At 38.5% G+C, this 19,073-nt stretch overlaps 1 protein-coding gene across 3 annotated transcripts in view; it reads right to left on the bottom strand.

The window, feature by feature from the left end:
* Nucleotides 1-19,073, bottom strand: part of pdzrn3b (PDZ domain containing RING finger 3b) — a 170,633-nt gene that overhangs the window by 41,308 nt on the left and 110,252 nt on the right. The gene's annotated exons all lie outside the window — the stretch shown is intronic.

The following is a 19,073-nucleotide window of genomic DNA, read 5'->3' as shown; positions in this document are numbered from 1 at the left end:
ATATGGTAGACATGGTAGATAACACATGTACTGTATATAGATATAACTAGATGCAAAATGACAGACATGGCACTAATTGCGTTAGTAGACAGCCGCCATCTTGAAGCAGTAGACTTTTTAAGACTGCTCTGTTGTAGAGAACCTTCCGAGCGAACCTAAGTAACTTTTTATATAAAATACTTCTAAATCGGCAAAATCTTGACTTGAATCTATCTTTAAATGATGAAACAGTTTTAAAACTTTCATATGTCGAAAGTAGAGAGAAGGGAACTAATGCAATAATGGGAGCAATTCTAACAACTTTTAACAGTTGATCCAGGGTAAAGAGTAAATTAGGGTAAAGAATTGGGCTCGGGCCAATTGTACCAAAAACCTTCACAAAAAACTTCATATAGTGTGGCCAATGTTTTCTTTTTTTTTTTTTTTTTTTTTTTTTGAGGAAAAAAAAAAAAGTAATTATCACCAATTACTTTGCCAAGTAACTAATTACTCTTACATTCAGGTAATTGAGTTACTAACGCAATTACTTTTTGGGAGAAGTAATTTGTAACTATAATTAATTACTTTTTTTCAGTAAGATTAACAACACTGATCACCAGGAAGACTAAAAGCTAGGTTGTTAGAATGCACAAGGCTGAGAAATGGACTAAGTGGCCTGGGGAGGAACACACTACACTTCATTTCAGATGTGATTAATAAAGTGAATATCATTGTATTTACATTATCCCTGGAGCACTTCAGCACACAGGCAATGATAGTGAGAAAAAAACAGTACAGTGAATTGAAGGAAAAACATCTTTTTAGATGAAATACTTGAAATATGCATATTGCGGAAAACACAGACAAGGCTGAAAAAGCAGTTTCTGCACTGGCGGAAAACACAGACAAGGCTGAAAATGCAGTTTCTGCACTGTTGTGTTTGTTAGAACAATATGTGTATATGCTGCCATAGCAGATTCAAGGTGCATTAAGCCCCCGAACTATTTTTAATTTGTCCGTTTTACCCTGGAAAACCCCGTTTACAGACGTCAAGCAACCGCTTTTGTTTCAACCTAGCCATAAAAAGAAATATTTATTATTTGAAATGTCTCATTTTTAGCAGAAAATCATTAATTGATGTCTAATATTTATTAAAAAAAAAAAAACAACTTAAAAAATGATTCACTCGCATATTTTAAACTTTTAAACAAATTACGTCACAATATAAAAATTAGCGTCTGAAAATATGTCACGGATGTCTACCTCATAACTATCACTTAACTGCATTTTTTTCATTACTGTTGCATTTTCCCCCAGTACTTTAGATGATAAATAATCAATCCAAACAAAGAAAAGAAAAAAAAAAAAAAAAAAAACGTTTAAAAGGGTAATTTTATGAAAATGAAAATCTCGATCATTCCTTGCTGTCTGCGATTTCTGCATCGCGACCCTTGTTATATTACCATGTTTCACCCATAAAATCCCCCCATAAATCCAGCTGTGGCCATTCACAGCTGTGTCTTGACACTCGGTGGTGATACATGCTACATGGAGTTTTTGGATCGAAAAGTGGTAAGTACGCGATAATATCTCGTTAAAATCATGGCGTCTTTAATTATGCTCTCGCGTGCTCTCACCTCCAGTTAGGGTTTTGCTGTTTAAATTTTTTTTTTTTTTAAAACATGCCCTTCAGTTAAAAAAAAATTCTCCCCCCAGAAAATTGAGATTTTAAGCTTTCCAATGATGTATCACACATGCATATAGAACAATTTTGAAATTAAGCCAAATTGGGGATCTCAGAGCGGAACTTCAAGTCACCCGAGTGTTTTCCGCCATATGCTATCCTGAAAACAATACTGTACTGAAAGCTGCTAATAGAAAATCCGTATTTATTTTTTTGTTGCTGCGACTGGCTGGTAACTAGTTTAGGGTGATGCCTCCTGCCTGTTGTTAGCTGATATAGGCTCCAGCACCCCTGTGACCCTTGTGAGGATAAGCGGCTCAGAAGATGAATGAATGAATATTTTATTAGCTTGTGGGCTAAAATTAAAGCATATATTGAGAATGGCTTCAAAGTGTTTTTATTTATTTATTTATGTATCCTTTAATACTTTGTGTAACATTATGCGAAGTCTGTGTTCAAATCTTTCTTTTCTAAATCAAATGGTAGAAAAAAGACAGTGCTTTAACCTTAATAAATGGTTTCATGCTGAAAAGGGGCCTTTTATGGAGGAAAATGCTTATGCGACAGCAAAGAAGCGTTTGTTTGTTGCCAGTAGGAAAAAAAATCAATCCTATATGAGGATAAACAGCGACAAAGATGGAATGATGGGTGAGCTATTTTTTTCTTAACCAAAAATCCGAGGAAAGGGAGAAACAAAAGTCAAAGTTGCAGAGAAGAATAGTTTAATGAGGGGACAGTGATTTTAGGGGTAAATGGGGGACTGGTTTGATCTCTGACCTCTCAGATCCCTTGGTGCATGTGACAGACCCGTGTTCAGACAGGGGATTAAGATAATCAGTGAAATTAATGAGCACAGAGAACACATTCATGAAGCCAGACGCTCTCTGAAAGAAACAATTACTCACCTTAGCCACCTCTTTTAAGAAAGTGTCTGCAGCTAAACATAATCTTTATCTATGGTCTTTCACCTCAGTATAACACATAGTAGCCAGATCAGACATTTAAAAATGAGGACATTATAACCCAGGGTGACCCAAACTGCACTTTTAGGGAAAGCCTGATTTTCTTTTCCTCTTTTTCTCCCCTTAAAATGCCTCATCATGTTTGCTCAAATCAAATTCGCTTGCATGCTGACTTTTGGTGTGCATGTGAAAATCATATCAGTACAAGGAAATCATTAAATTAGGGGAAATCACAAGATTACAGAAGAGTACAGCCTCCTACTGGAAACAGAGTCAACATTCCAGAAACATTATGTACTTTTGCTGCCCCTATTTTAAACCGCAATTTGAAAGCTAAATGTAAAGCTGTTTATTTGACACCGAGAGAAGAAAATTCTCTAAATTATCCTCTCTCCATCTTATTCCTCTAATGTACCGTATTGGCCCGAATATAAGACGGCCCTGATTATAAGGCGACTCCTTCTTTTTCAAGACTCAAGTTTGAAAAAAAGACTTTTTGAACACCAAATTAATTTTTATACAGAAAATAATGGCAGTTCATCTGAAACAAATGATTATAACAATATATTTGAGAGAGCAAGCATGTTATTTTGCCTCATTCAAATCTTAATATTTGAACATTTAAATATGTAAACTAAAGTGCAATCACATTCGTAAATGAAAGGCTTCTCGTTTTTGAATGTAAATAAACCAATCTATTGTGATAAAACAAAATTGCAATAACTGCATTAAAGTAAATAAAAATACATCCATCAAAGTGAAGTCTAACTGTAACTGTAGTCTTGAAACAAATCTGAATAAGGAAAAACATTGCAGTAAAATAATGCAAACTGGTTAAACTTGAGAGTAGCTGAGATCTGTCATGACAGAACATCGCTTCAATGATATCTGGCGCCATCTAGCGTCGTGAATGGGTATAATATCTAGACCGCGAATATAAGACGACCCACACTTTTTCACTGTTATTTCAATGCAAAAAACACTGTCTTATATACAGGCCAATATGGGTGTTACACACCCTGTTCGACAAAACTCTTGACAAACAGTATGGCTGAGGGATGTATCAAACTTTTTCTCAGACGTGCCGGCTCTCATTGAGACTCATAGGGACGCTCCCAGATTATATGAAAAAAAAAAAACAGTTACATTTTCTTATATTCATATTGAATACATTGTAGATGTCCAAAAATATACTGTATCGGCTTGGTTACATTTCGTGTTTGGCAATAAAAATTAAGTTACGCTTCAAATTCAGTCAAATCAAGTGATTACTAATGTACAGTGCTGGCCAAAAGTATTGGCACCCCTGCAATTCTATCTGATAATGCTCAATTTCTCCCAGAAAATGATTGCAATTACAAATGCTTTAGTAGTAATATCTTTATTAATATTGCTTGCAATGAAAAAAACACAAAAGAGAATGGAAAAAAAAAAAGATTAAATCATGATCATTTTACACAAAACTCCAAAAATGGGCAAGACTATAAAGTATTGGCACCCTCTGCCTAATACTTGGTAACACAACCTATAGACAATATAACTGCGAACAACCGCTTCTGGTATCCATCAATGAGTTTCTTACAATGCTCTGCTGGAATTTTGGACCATTTTTCTTCGGGCCACTGCTCCAGGTCTCTGAGATTTGAAGGGTGCCTTCTCCAAACTGCCATTTCAATTTCTCTCCACAGGTGTTCTATGGGATTCAGGTCTGGACTCATTGCTGGCTACTTTAGAAGTCTCCAGTGCTTTCTCTCAAACCATTTTCTAGTGCTTTTTGAAGTGTGTTTTGGGTGATTGTCCTGCTGGAAGACCCATGATCTCTCAGGGAGACCCAGCTTTCTCACACCGGGCCCTACATTATGCTGCAAAATTTGTTGGTAGTCTTCAGACTTCATTATGCCATGTACACGGTCAAGCAGTCCTGTGCCAGAGGTAGCAAAGCAGTCTCAAAACATCAGGGAACCTCCGACTTGACTTTGGGGACCGTTCTTTTCTTTGTAGGCCTCGTTTTTCCCCGGTAAACTCTATGTTGATGCCTTTTCCCAAAAAGCTCTACTTTTGTCTCATCTGACCAAAGAACATTCTTCCAAAATGTTTTGGCTTTCTCAGGTAAGTTTTGGCAAGCTCCAACCTGGCTTTTTATGTCTCTGGGTCAGAAGTGGGGTCTTCTTGGGTATCCAACCATAGAGTTCCTTTTCATTCAGATGCCGATGAATAGTATGGGTTGACACTGTTGTATCCTCGGACTGCAGGACAGCTTGAACTTGTTTGGATGTTAGTCGAGGTTCTTTATCCACCATCTGCACAATCTTTTGTTGAACTCCCTCGTCAATTTTTCCTAAGGAGGTTGGCCACAGCGCCATGGGCTTTCCACTTAATACAAAAACATTCAAGTCTTTGGAGATGGACATGTAGCCTTGAGATTGCCCATGCTTCCTCACAATTTTGCTTCTCAAGTCCTCAGACTGTTCTTTGGTCTTCCTTGTCTCCATGCTCAATGTGGTACACACAATGATACAGGACAGAGGTTGAGTCAACTTTAATCCATTTTAACTGGTTGCAAGTGTGATTCAGTTATTGCCACCACCTGTTATGTGCCACAGGTAAGTAACAAGTGCTGTTAATTACAAAAATCAGAGAAGCATCACATGATTTTTCAAAGGGTGCCAATATTTTTGTCCGGCCCATTTTTGGAGTTTTGTGTAAAATTGTTTTTTTTTTTTTCCTTCTCTTTTGTGTTTTTTCATTGCAAGCATCACAAATGAAGATATTACTACCAAAAAATGTGTAATTGCAATCATTTTCTGGGAGAGATTGAGAATTATCTGACAGAATTGCAGGGGTGCAAATACTTTTGGCCAGCACTGTAACTAGGAGCGGCACTGAAGTAGAGTAGTCGTCTTCTACTCTCCATTTACCATTCTAATCTAAATGTTGTTGGTTCGATCCTTTGCCCTGGTGACGATGTCTAAGTATCCTTGAGCAAGAACCTGAATCCTACATTGCACCTGATACTTCATCATCAGTAGTTGAATAAGGAGCTGGCGTCAAAGCGCTTTGACTATATTAATTTTGAGCTTGGTGTAAGCGTCTCTCGTTTAAGTCCTTGTAATGATGCAGGCCAATGACTATGTTATCTTTCTGACTCTTGCTCCTGTCAAATGGGGTCATGTTCACTGGTGCACATTCTTGCCTTTTTTTTTTAATCACACGTTTTCAATTATACAAGAGAGTGCACCCACCCAACTTGTGTTGCAATTCAATAAAGACAAAATGGAGTGTTCCACTGGGTGCAACAATCCAGCATTGTTCATGAATAGTTGAGTGACAGGGGTGAGTTTAGAACCCCCGATCACATTGTGGCTATTTTGTACCTGTCAATCAATCTACATGTGTAATTGCGCTCAGGCTGTTCGAGCGCTGGTGGGACGCCTCAAGAAGCAAGTGAGGTGAAAGGTCCTTGACCGTGGGGCAGTCAACCTCAAACTAAACCATATATGTATATAAGAGGCACAGCAGCTGAATCAAGAAAACAACAAAGCACTCTGGGTGCTGTAGAACCGTAAATTGGGCTTATTTAAGGCGAGGTCTTGTTGGGCCACACAAGCTTCATTCAGACTTACAAATAAATGACATATGTACGATACGACGATGTATGATATATCACTCACAGCAGAAAATTCCAGAATTTTATGCTAAGATTTTGAGTAAGCATTACTCAAATTTTCAGGTTTTCGTCTATAACTTGTTGAATATTCGTAACTCATCAAGTTAACACCGATATCTTGATAGAATGAGTTGCGCTAGCTTGAATTATTACCGTAATTTTCAGATTATAAAATGCTACTTTCTTCCCATATTTTGAATCCGGCGGCTAATAGTCCAGTGCAGCTTATTTGTTGATTTATTTGGGTTGACAGCGGCGTCATAAGACTGTCATAAGACCGTCATAAGACCGTCATAATTATGACATGACACTGTCAAGGGCATTACTGAATGCTTATGACAGGCGTCATTAAGTGACAACCGGCAAATTATGCCACTACATTTATATCCAGCTCGAATCTTTTACATCAATTCAAAAGTGAGATGATTTACCGGATAACACTAAATGACATCTGTTATAAGTATTCATTAAAGCTCATGACAGTGTCATGTCATAATTATGATCGTCTTATGACAGTCTTATGGCGCCACTGTCAAATAAAGTGTTACCAAATACCATAACTAGCAACTAATGAAACAACTGGAACAGTAACTGAAGAAATACCGTAATTTCCCGAATATAACGCAAACTTTTTTCTCCCAAAATTTACTTGTAAAATCATGGGTGCTCGTTATACTCGGGTACATGGAAAGATTCATCATGATTCATGTTCAAGTGTAAGCATGGACCAGCACAATATTACCTCATCTGAACAACAGTGATATAATAATCAACTTTCATGTTGTAAATAATTGTTTTCATTATGATATTTTTCACATCTAATAAAATTAAAATGTTTTTTTGTACTATTCGACTATACTTTACCGGTACATTTTTCTTACCTTGTCGCAACATTAGTTCAACATTAGTGAATTCTGTTAGAAATCGCTACAACTCCTTACGTTGTGAAAATGATTATCATATACTGTGAGCAATTTTATCATCGAAAATTAATATTCTATTTAAAAAAAAATTTTAAAAAAATTGACAAATAAAAAATGCTGCAACCGCTTACTTTATAAAGGTTCGAGACACGAGACTCATATTTATTGGTGCTAAAATTAGGGTGCACTTTGTACACGGATACAAGAATTTTCCCTAGATTTTACAGGTAAAGTTGGGGTGCGCGTTATACATGGGTGTGCCTTAGATTCAGGAAATTACAGTAATTAGCACAGAACATGAATTTTGATGGTCATTTACATCTGTAGCGTTTTAATGCATGCCAGGAGGCATGTTGGACAACACCAGTGTTGACAGCAGGTGGCAGCAGAGGTTGACTGTCACCCCCAAAGGAGCAGTGATGGCCAAATGAAGTGTCTTGAGGCAATGAAGCTTTACAGTCAATTGGTTCATGGTGGTTTATTTGGTCTTATGACAGTATTACGATGCCGCTGTCAAATAAAGTGTTACCGCTTAATATCTTTTGGTGTAAATGTCCCATAATACAATGAAGACAGCAGATGAGAGTAGCATATAGTCCAATGTGGCTTATCTATGAACAAATTGCGTTTTCGTGACAAATTTGGTGGGTGGCGGCAAATAGTCTGGTGTGCCTTATAGTCCGAAAAATTAAGGTAGGTTTTGGGAAGGAGTTCTGAGTAAGCAGAATCGAAATGTTACGGTGTGCTAACTTACCGGTAATACTGTATGTAAGCTTTGCTAACTTGAAACCCTGAATTGAGCTCACTTGAAATGTTAAGTTGTGTGAATGTAGTAAGAGCCTCACTCACGATGCCTTCAGAATAATGCGCTGGAAACAGCTACGTCAGGCAGACTGTGTAGCTCACTTAACTTTAGCATTGCGCTACTGATGAGAAGACCCACATTTAAATTCCACCTCAGTTACCTTTGATCCTGTTTACTTAAAATTATTATTACAATAAATTCTGCTTACTTAAAATTCTAAGTTTTAAGAGATAAAAACATCAAAATTTGCAAATGCAAGTAAAATAGGTTGACCTAAAATTTCGATTTTGTTTACTTTTTTGTTTGTTTGTTCAGTATAAGTTCATGAGGGTTCTGTGAAGAACCACTACAGCAGCAACAGACACATTTTTGTTCTCCCTAACATCAGAATTACTTTTGACATCATCCATATATAATATGTGACGTGTGAGTATAGATTTATGTAACAAATGTGAAGAATAGCAATGTTACTGCTGCGTATGGTTGTAAATAGTCACCGAGATTATCACATACCGTATTTTTCGGACTATAAATCGCAGTTTTTTTTTTTCCCTAGTTTGGCTGGGGGTGCGACTTATACTCTGGAGCGACTTGTGTGGGAAATTATTAACACAGTATTAAATCATTTCACATGTTATTTTTGGTCTTGGAGTGACACTGATGGTTTGGTAAACTTCTCAGCATGTTCTTTATGCTATAGTTATTTGAATAACTCTTAATAGCTAGGTTACGTTACTCATACAATACAATTTTTCAGCATGCTGTTCTCTATTGTATTTTTATTTTAAATTGCCTTTCAAGATGACATATCTGTTCTATGTGTTGGATTTTATCAAGTAAATTTCCCCCAAAAATTCGACTTACTGTAATTTCCTGAATATAACGCGCACTTTTTTCCCCCCAAAATCAACTTGTAAAATCATGGTGCGCATTATAAACGGGTACATGGATGGAGACAGAACCGATTTTTTTTTTTATTGACACAGCCACGTTGTGTTGAAGAAACGTATGCAGCTATCCGTTACCGACCATTACGGTACGTGACGTCACCATTTTGTTTCGGTAATACGTCACTCTGATCGGCCGAATGATTTCGTCTGTGTTAAATTCTGCTTTTTTCACTCTTCATAAAGCACACAATTTAGTTTCTTGAACTCATTTGAGTCAACATTTATTGCAGCTCTGCAACTCGGACCATAACAAACGTAACAACACAGACTTACTCTATGTGTCCGTCAACTATATCTGTCCCCCGGGAAACTCAAACCCAAATAACAATAGTTCCTATTGTTACTGTCGTGTCGACAGCGATGAGCTCTCTCGGTTTTCCGACTTACGTTCTCACTTTCATTTTACCGTATAAATCCATGGAAGAAACATTAATTCATCATGATGAAACGAGCAAGTTATACAGCAGCCTTTAAAAGAAAAGTCACATTGTTCTGTTTTCTTCTGGATTCTGGTAAGTTGGAGAAGTTGTCAAATCATATTATTACCGTAAAAATTGTCAGTTTATGGTAATGTTTTGAACTACCAATATGCAATGCTTGTGCTGTGTTTCACCAGTCAGTAAAATGACATTTCTGTATCTGTACACGAGCTCTGTTTTCTTGTATTCTTCTATTTATGGGTGCTAAAATTAGGGTGAGCGTTATAAACGGGTACAATAATTTTCCCTCGATTTTACAAGTAAATTTGGGGTGCGCATTATACACGGGTGTGCCTTATGTTCGGGAAATTTTGGCATACTCCGGTGCGACTTACATACGTTTTTTTCCTCTTCGTTGGGCGTTTTATGGCTGGTGCGACTTATACTCCGGTGAGACTTATAGTCCGAAAAATACGGTAAATATGTGATCGTATGGATTGCCAACCCATGGCCAGAGTGTAGAGACAATTTATCAATAAAGCCTCTGGAATGTATTCCAGAGATGAGTTTCATGATATAAATTTCAATTGTACTGCATTAATATAGAAATACCTAGCAAAATACAAAGATTATAAATAAGTACTAGAGAATATAATCAGGTCCCTGATAATATTGGCCGATAAAAGCATTTTAAAATGATATTGGACAATAGCGACATCGGTTTATCATTATCGGCTTTGAGCCAATATGCAAATAGCAGTGCTGTCTTGTCCACTTATGGCCTATCTGTGTTTCTGGAGTTTTGTCGCCCCCTGCTTACGCTTAGGTGTAATTAGTTCGGATAAGTTCCAGCAATTTTTGCTGACGTAATCAGATGTTGACGCAAGCTCATTGCAAATAGAGAAAGCTAAATGAACCAGCTAACGTTTGCAGCCAGTGTACCATAGCAGTTCTGGCAATCTCACCACATTGTTTGTGCCTAACACAAGCTCTGCTTGTAAGTTATATTCTTTCTTTGTTTTAAATTTATGAGCATTGTGTAGTATTTTGGAGATGTGTACAGTGTATCACAAAAGTGAGTACACTCCTCGCATTTCTGCAGATATTTAAGGATATCTTTTCATGGGACAACACTGACAAAATGACACTTTGACACAATGAAAAGTACTCTGTGTGCAGTTTATATAATAGAGTTCATTTATTTTCCCCTCAAAATAACTCAATATATAGCAATTAATATCTAAACCGCTGGCAACAAAAGTGAGTACACCCCTTTGAAACTACATACATCCCTAAATGTCCAAATTGAATATTGCTTGTAATTTTCCCTCCAAAATGTCATGTGACTCGTTACAGGAGTGTTGTCAGCATTGCTGCAGAGATTGAACAGGTGGGGGGTCAGCCTGTTATTGCTCAGACCATACGCCGCACTCTACATCAAATTGCTGTGCATGGCTGTCATCCCAGGAGGAAGCCTCTTCTGAAGACGGTACACAAGAAAGCCCGCAAAGAGTTTGCTGAAGACATGTCAACAAAGCACATGGATTACTGGAACCATGTCCTATGGTCTGATGAGACGGGTGGGCTTTCTGTGGTCTCACATGAAAAAATATACTTAAATATCTGCAGAAATGCAAGGGGTGTACTCACTTTTGTGATACACTGTATATTTCGTTTTGTTTGCATTTGTGGTAAAATTTTACATTATTTCATTGCTTACAAGCGGTACTACTAGTTGCTATTCAAATTGACATGTGGTGTATACTTTGCCTTATTTTGTGAATTTGATTTATATTATTAACATAATGTTCTGTTTTTTTCAGTTTTACAAAAAAGTAACAGTGCTCTTGTCAAGAGAAAGATGACCACAGTATAGCCAATTCAACTTTACTCCAGCGTTTGACTTCTTTTTAGGGCCTGATTTGTTTGCTATCTATCGATTTGTGTACCCACACACACATATTGAGGACAGAAGAAGTGCCACTTTGAACTTGCATTTGATTTAAAAAAAAAAAAAAAAAAAAAAAGATTTCAATACTAAACATAGTGGTGCAATTTAGGCACTTTTTCCATAAGTCGGCTGAAGTTACTCTCTTATTTTTCACAGAATGTGTATTTGGAAAACCTCAATGTTGTTACATTCATCATTTGTAAAGCATCCAGTGGGGCATCATAATACGCCATAATATTTTAAGTCCAAGACGGCATATATCGGTATCGGATTTTTGGAGTTGGACAATATCGGTCATTGTCGGACAACTCTAAGCAGTCCAGCAGATGCAATACAGGTAGACTTACGTGATTTCAATTTAACGATGTACGAATCTCATCCGCTATTCTGTCTCCAGTCCTTTTTTAGTCACGTAAACAGTACCTAGTTCTTGACATGTAGGGATCCCATCCTCCCCCAGCAGCGTTGCAGCCGTCCTGCAATTCCTGAAGGCGTCAGGTCTGACTTCCTTTTTCTCATGCTGCTGCTGTTGCTTCCCCCAGGCGCGGACTTCTCTTGCAAGTCCCGATCCATTTTTTTGAGTTCGGATGGCAGGTTTGCGTTAAAAGAGGGGATGTTGTCAACCTGAGTAGCCATAATATCCCCCTTCTCTCGCCTCCCTACTCTTTCCACTGCGCCCTTTTCTCTCAGCAAGGCGACTCACTCGCGACTAAAGCCCGAATTGTTTTTTTTTTTTTTTTAAAGCCTGAATAGTCATTGAATATAACGCCATTTAACACAATGTACCTCACAGTAACGTTTTTATTTTTTTATTTTTTAATTTGATCTCATTAATATAATGTATGATACATGTTTTTGGACTGTTATTTTGAGTTTCAGGGGGTATCTTGGGGTACTTATAGGGTTGATTCCCACTTACGTGGAAACTCGGGTTGCATCGCCAGCGTAGGAACAGAACTCATTCGTAACCCGGGGACCAGCTGTATTCAAAGTGCAGTTTAATAATATTTGAGTGGACCGTATCACAAATAGAAAGCAAACGTCACAGTTAGTCAGCCTCATCTCTACCAAACGCTCAGCGGTACTATGCTATCATTTATGTAAATAAATGTTTTCCCCCTAAGCCAGTTAATGTAACTCAGCAAGAAAATATGTTTTTTTTCTCCCCTGAGAGTAAAGGTGAGTAAGAATCAGTCAACACAGCAGACTGGCAACTGGACAGAATGGTTCCTGACAATAGATCAGGCAGACAGATCCTATTATGTGATAACAAAGCTAAAAGAGTAACATTGGAAGCAAGGCTAAGTGACATGCCTGATGGATTTTTAGTAAAACATTGAAAATAAGAGTGCTGACATATCATATGGCGGAAAACACTCAGGTTACTTGACGTTCCGTGGCACCCAATTTGGCCAAATTTCAAAATTGTCCTATATGCATGTGTGATACATCATTGGAAACCTTAAAATCTCAATTTTCGGGGGGAATTAAAAAAAATGTAAACAGCAAAACCCTAACTGGAGGTGAGAGCACGTGAGAGCATAATTAAGGACGCCATGATTTTAACGAGATATTATCGCGTACTTACCTCTTTTCGATCCAAAAACTCCATGAAGCATGTATCACTGAGTGTCAAGACAAGCTGTGAATGGCCACAGCTGGATTTTTGGGGGATTTTATGGGTGAAACATGGTAATATAACAAGGGTCGCGATGCAGAAATCGCAGACGTCAAGGAATGTTTTTTCAATGTTTCTTTGTTTGGATCGATTATTTATCATCTAAAATATTGGGGAAAATGCGACAGTAACGGAAAACATACAATTAAGCGATAGTTATGAGGTAGATACTGTATCCGCGACTTTTTTACAGACGCCATTTTTTTCATTGTGATGTAATTTGTTTAAAAGTTTAAACAATCCGAGTGAATAATTTTTAAAGTCGTTTTTATTTTTTTTTAAACGAAATATAAGTCATTAATTTATGATTCTAAGCTAAAAATGACAGATCTTTCGAATGATGAATACGATTACTTACCTTCTTTTTATGGCTAGGTTGAAACAAAGGCGGTTGCGCGACGTCTGTAAACGGGGGTTTCCAGGGTAAAACGAACAAATTAAAAATAGTTTTTTGACAACGCTCCATATAGCCAATCACCCCTTCCCGACCCCCCCATTGCAGCAGCAAAAGACGACTGTGAGACCTATATCACTGATACAGTGGGGCAAATAAGTATTTAGTCAATCACTAATTGTGCAAGTTCTCCCACTTGAAAATATTAGAGGCCTGTAATTGTCAACATGGCTAAACCTCAACCATGAGAGACAGAATGTGGAAAAAAAAAAAAACAGAAAATCACATTGTTTGATTTTTAAAGAATTTATTTGCAAATCATGGTGGAAAATAAGTATTTGGTCAATACTAAAAGTTCATCTCAAAACTTTGTTATGTATCCTTTGTTTACAATAACGGAGGCCAAACGTTTTCTGTAACTCTTCACAAGCTTTTCACACGCTCTTGCTGGTATTTTGGCCCATTCCTCCATGCAGATCTCCTCTAGAGCAGTGATGTTTTGGGGCTGTCGTTGGGCAACGCGGACTTTCAACTCCCTCCACAGATTTTCTATGGGGTTGAGATCTGGAGACTGGCTAGGCCATTCCAGGACCTTGAAATGCTTCTTACGAAGCCACTCCTTTGTTGCCCTAGCTGTGTGTTTGGGATCATTGTCATGCTGAAAGACCCAGCTACGTCTCATCTTCAATGCCCTTGCTGATGGAGGGAGATTTTCACTCAAAATCTCTCGATATATGGCCCCATTCATTCTATCCTTTACATAGATCGGTCGTCCTGGTCCCTTTTCAGAAAAACAGCCCCAAAGCATGATGTTTCCACCCCCATGCTTTACAGTGGGTATGGTGTTCTTCGGCTGCAATTCAGTATTCTTTCTCCTCCAAACACGAGAACCTGTGTTTCTACCCAAAAGTTGTATTTTGGTTTCATCTGACCATAACACATTCTCCCAGTCCTCTTCTGGATCATCCAAATGCTCTCTAGCGAACCGCAGATGGGCCTGGACGTGTACTGGCTTCAGCAGGGGGAAACGTCTGGCAGTGCAGGATTTGAGTCCCGGGCGGCGCATTGTGTTACTGATAGTAGCCTTTGTTACTGTGGTCCCAGCTCTCTGTAGGTCATTCACTAGGCCCCCCCATGTGGTTCTGAGATTTTTGCTCACCGTTCTTGTTATCATTTTGATGCCACGGGGTGAGATCTTGCATGGAGCCCCAGATCGAGGGAGATTATCAGTGGTCTTGTATGTCTTCCATTTTCCATTGTCTTCCCAGCCTGGTGCAGGTCTACAATTTTGTATCTGGTGTCCTTCCACAGCTCTTTGGTCTTGGTCATAGTGGAGTTTGGAGTGTGACTGGGGTTAGGGTTAGGTGTCTTTTATACCGATAATGAGTTAAAACAGGTACCATTAATAGATGTAACGAGTGGAGCCTCGTTAGACCTCGTTAGACCTTGTTAGAAGAAGTTAAACCTCTTTGACAGCCAGAAATCTTGCTTGTTTGTCGGTGACCAAATACTTATTTTCCACTCTATTTTGGAAATAAATTCTTTAAAAATCCAACAATGTTATTTTCCGTTTTTTCCCCCCACATTCTGTCTCTCATGGTTGAGGTTTACCCATGTTGACAATTACAGGCCTCTCTAATCTTTTCAAGTAGGAGAACTTGCAGAATTGGTGGTTGACTAAATACTTATTTGCCCCACTGTACATATATATACATTTTATAATACTAGCTGATATAATATCAGCTAGTATTATACAATTTGTATGAACCCAATGTGTATGAGAAGCGCAAATAACTGTCAGGAGCAAAAAGAGTAACAAGGCTAAAATGTATTCTTAATTGGGCAGAACCCCGGTCGTTAAGGAAACGCAACCTATTCCTGACTGTCACTATGACAACATACATCCGAAACATGGGGCTCCCTTCTTGAGGTGACGTGTTGTATTTGGGTTTTCTTTCATAGTTAAATGTTATACGTATATTGCATTGTTTGAGGCAAACGACATATTGCAAATTGAAGAATGTACACAATTTATGGTAAGAAGCCAAGTTCCCGCTTCTGACAGAAAACACGTCAATCCACCATCTGAGTTGAAAAATAATCCTCACCAAAATCTTCATCAAATCATCACCCAAAAAATGAAACAGAGCTTGAAATTCCACTTTGTGTTAAACTTTTTCTCCAATGTTTGACGGTCTAAAGTGGATGATAATTGGATTCCCAATCAAACCTATTTTAATCAGTAGGTTGGGCCAAGCTGGAACTCAAAAGCTCAACTTCACACAGTCCTGTTATGCAACTGGAGCCGGCTCGGGAATGTTATTACTCAATCTAGTGTGTTCTAATACTGCTCTTTATACGATTATTTCCATTTCACTGAACTCACTTTGGTAACAAGATTATGGCTGAAATGTGGACGGGAGGCTGTACTGCTAATATGAGGATTTTGTGGGTGTGCGTGCGCGCATGTGTAAATATGCTATTGAGGGTGAGGTTTACATGCCAGGCTGACTGCCCCCAGTGTCTGATTAACAAAGCACTAGAGCAGAGATTAACCCCCGATTACAACACAAATCTATCCCAAACTGCACCATTTTGACAATACACACACGACTGTGAATTAGATTGAATGCCAGTGAAGGTGGAGTCAACCAACAAAACGAACAAACTCTGGTATGCACTTTCGCTCACAATCCACAACCAGTGGGGAAACAAACAGAGAAAACAATTCCTCAAAGAGAGAGAGACTAATTACTACAAAGAGGGTACATGGCTAAGAACCACACACTGAGTGCTGTTATGGTTTACTCACAGAAAATGAAGTCACTATTTAAGAAAAGATAAAGGAGAAAGGGAAATACAGAATATGCTAAATATAAATTTGCCTGAAGTTGAATCGTATGTTCTCATCTCTTTTTATCGCAAGCCTAGTTGTTATTGATTCAATTTATTTATGCATTTTTAGGACACTGCTTTCTTTTTTTCTCTGACCACATTGGAGCATATTTAAATTAATTTTGGTGTTTTATAGTGGTTAATAATTTGAGTGCTGAGTGAGTTTTTATAGGGTCACATCGCCCCCTGCTGGTTTAAAAGTCAGCTGTATAATCAGATTGATGCTGAGCAGCCAAAGGTTACAACTTTCCCAACTGTTAGCAACTACTATCAATAATAGAACAAAGAAGACCCCCCCCCAAATAAAATAGCGAAAACAAAAAGGAGGCGGGTGGTAGAGAACAGGTTAGCATGGTAGAATGGGTGGTTGTTTACAATATGCAGTGCAAACCAAGTGAAGCGTCCTATGGGGGAGGGGGGACCACAGTGGTGTTTACATGTTAGATTCTGCAGCGGTACATCAATCTCAATTTGGGTTTGACACGACGTAATTTCAACTTCTCCCGGTATTTTATCATTATTTCCCCTATCCTTCCTGTGTGTGCGTGTGTTCCGCTTTAGGAGCCCAGCTGGTTAGGGCTGCAGTGGGAAGTAGGAAAGAAGAAACAGGGAAAGGAGCTTTGGGAGTATGAGCCGTAGCTTCAGTCCCGCATGACTGACTTTGTGTCCATACCCCAAGGGAAAACGTACAAAACTGTATGTTTTGTACTGCTCCCCCAACTCAAGTCTCTGTAATCAGCACGTCCAGATACTTACTTTTCCGCTTTAACAAGCACCTTAGTGTCTCTTGGTCCATCTGCTCTGAGCAATAAAAAGAGAAATGATAGGTGGGTGACTGAAAAAGCATTAGTGCCGAGGTCTGCTGGGTTCCTTCTATTTTTGTGCACTATCCTTGATGTGCAGTCATAATACATACTGTGGATTGGAGAATGACCAAGAATAAAAGCCGACTGGGCCACAAGAGAAGGGCCAACATTTACAGCACCACTGGTGGTGGGGGCTGGGCTTGGACCGACCACCTGTTCTAAAAGTCTGAGCAATCTCAATGAAACAAAAAAGCAAAGTTGCATGTTAAATCATTTTCACTACCTCACGGGATTGCTCCTCTATTTCCACAGCTGACTCAGGGAAGTTCTTTTTTCTTTGCTAATGTGTGCATTTAAACATTCATCACAACCAAAGAAATAAAGTGAAGTAAATAAGTGCTGGAGGTAAAATTGTCCTGCATTGTGTCACAAAACAAGTACATGAAAGTTATGGAATGTAAGCCAACTTCAAAATGCATTCAAAGTTACTGGGTCTGGTCCAGATTTAATGATTCACAGCTTGTTCCTATAGAAGGCTCTATTTTGTGAATAAGTGAACTGAACCGGGTGAACCTCCCTCAAAATGTCAAAGTCCTTAAAAAAAGTACCATGGAAGAACGGCAGAATAAACATGTGAAATTGTGACAAGACCTTGGCATACTATAATACAGTTGTATATGAAAACGTATGTGAACCTTATGGAATTTCTCACATTTCTGCATAAAATCACCATCAAATGTTATCTGATCTTTGTCAAAATCACACAGATGAAAAAACAGTATTTGCTTCAACTACAACCACCCAAACATTTATAGGTTTTCATATTTTAATGAGGATAGTATGCAAATAATGACAGAAGGGGGGAAATAAGTAAGTGAACAATCACATTTAATATTTTGTGGCCCTCCCTTTGGCAGCAATAACTTCAACCAGACGCTTCCTGTAGCTGCAGATCAGTCTGGCACATCAATCAGGACTAATCTTGGCCCATTCTTCTTTACAAAACTGCTGTAGTTCAGTCAGATTCCTGGGATGTCTGGCACTAATCGCTGTCTTTAGGTCATGCCACAGCATCTCAATGTGGTTCAAGTCTGGCCACTCCAGAATGTGTATTTTGTTGTACTGAAACTATTCTGAAGTGGATTTACTTCTGTGTTTTGGATCATTGTCTTGTTGCAGAATCCATCCTCTTTGTAGCTTCAACTGTCTGACAGACGGCCTCAGGTTTTCCTGCAAAATATCCTGAAAATCTTTTCAATTCATTCTTCCATTAATGATTGCAAGTTGTCTGGGCCCTGAGGTAGCAAAACAGCCCCAAATCATGATGCTCCACCATGCTTCACGGTGGGGATGAGGTGTTGATGTAGGTGAACTGTTCCATTTTTCCTCCACACATGACGTTGTGTGTTACTCCCACGCATTTCAACTTTGGTTTCATCAGCCCACAAAATATTTTGTCAAAACTTCTGTGGAGTGTCCAAGTGCCTTTTTGCGAACATTTAACGAGCAACAACATTTTTTTTAGACAGCAGTGGCTTCCTTAGTGGAGTCCTCCCATGAACACCATTCTTGGCCATTGTTTCACATATAGTTGATGTGTGCACAGAGATATTGGACTGTGCCAGTGATTTCTGTAAGTCTTTAGCAGACACTCTAGGGTTCTTTTTTACCTCGTATTCTGCGCTGAAATTTTGGCCACATCTTTGGTGGATGGCCACTCCTTGGGAGAGAAGCAACAGTGCCAAACTCTTTTCCATTTGTAGACAACTTCTCTGACTGTCGATTGATGAACATCCAGACTTTTAGGGATGGTTTTGTATCCTTTCTCAGTTATATACAAATCAACAATCCTTGATTGCAGGTCCTCAAACAGCTCTTTTGACCGAGCCATGATGCACATAAGACAATGCTTCTCATAAAGACACTTCTTAACCAGTGTGTGTTTTATAGAGGGGAGGGC

The sequence above is a fragment of the Corythoichthys intestinalis genome, chromosome 9 (assembly GCF_030265065.1).
Source record: "Corythoichthys intestinalis isolate RoL2023-P3 chromosome 9, ASM3026506v1, whole genome shotgun sequence".
Classification (NCBI taxonomy): Eukaryota; Metazoa; Chordata; class Actinopteri; order Syngnathiformes; family Syngnathidae; genus Corythoichthys; species Corythoichthys intestinalis.
This window is presented reverse-complemented; position numbering and strand designations above follow the sequence as displayed.